General features: G+C 43.8%; 1 protein-coding gene across 1 annotated transcript in view; it reads right to left on the reverse strand.

The window, feature by feature from the left end:
* PI4K2A (phosphatidylinositol 4-kinase type 2 alpha) overlaps positions 1 to 1,011 on the reverse strand; it is a 60,665-nt gene that overhangs the window by 44,597 nt on the left and 15,057 nt on the right. The gene's annotated exons all lie outside the window — the stretch shown is intronic.

The raw sequence follows: 1,011 nt of genomic DNA on the forward strand, positions 1-1,011 counted from the left end.
GAGGCTCTGTCTCAAAAAAAAAAAAAAAAAAGTTCCCTAACAGGGAAAGAGGCAGAGCAGAAACGGGGAAGAAAGAGATTAGGAGGGTAACATTAATGATTAAAAAAGCTTGGGCGGCACCTGTGGCTCAGTGAGTAGGGTGCCAGCCCCATATACAGACTGTGGAGGGTTTGAACCCAGCCCCGGCCAAACTGCAACAAAAAAATAGCCAGGCATTGTGGCAGGCACCTGTAGCTACTTGGGAAGCTGAGGCAGGAGAATTACCTAAGCCCAAGAGCTGGAAGTTGCTGTAAGCTGTGATGCCACAGCACTCTACCAAGAGCAATAAACTGAGACTCTGTCTAAAAAAAATAAAAAAAATAGGGCAGCGCCTGTGGCTCAAAAGGGTAGAGCGCCGGTCCCATATGCCGGAGGTGGTGGGTTTAAAGCCAGCCCCTGCCAAAAATAAATTAATTAATTAATGAATTAATAAAAAATAAAAAAGCTCATAAAAATATCATAGGCTAAGGCCAGCCGTGGTGGCTCACACCTATAATCCTAGCACTCTGCGAGGCCAAGATGGGTGGATTGCCTGAGCATACAGCTTGGAGACCAACCTGAGCAAGAGTGAGACCCAATCTCTAAAAATAGCTGGGCATTGTGGTGGGTAACTGTAGTCCCAGCTACTCAGCTACTCAGGAGGCTGAGACAAGAAAATCACTTGAACCCAAGAGCTTGAGGCTTGAGGTTGCTGTGAGCTGTGACACCATGGCATGCTACCAATGGTGACAAAGTGAAACTCTGTCCAAAAAAAAAAAAATCACAGGCTAGTATGTATGGACTGTTTACATTGTGCTAGGCATTGAGTTATGTGCTTTACATGGATTGTCATATGTAATCTTAATAGCTATGCTATAAAATGGTAACTATTTAAATCTCCATTTTTATAATGAGAAAACTAAACCTAGCGGTATTAGGTAACCTGCCCAAGGGTCACACAAAAAAGTTGCAGAGTCAGAATTCAAGGTCTCT

This window comes from Otolemur garnettii, unplaced genomic scaffold, assembly GCF_000181295.1.
Source record: "Otolemur garnettii isolate 467f Iridium unplaced genomic scaffold, OtoGar3 scaffold00021, whole genome shotgun sequence".
Taxonomy (NCBI): Eukaryota; Metazoa; Chordata; class Mammalia; order Primates; family Galagidae; genus Otolemur; species Otolemur garnettii.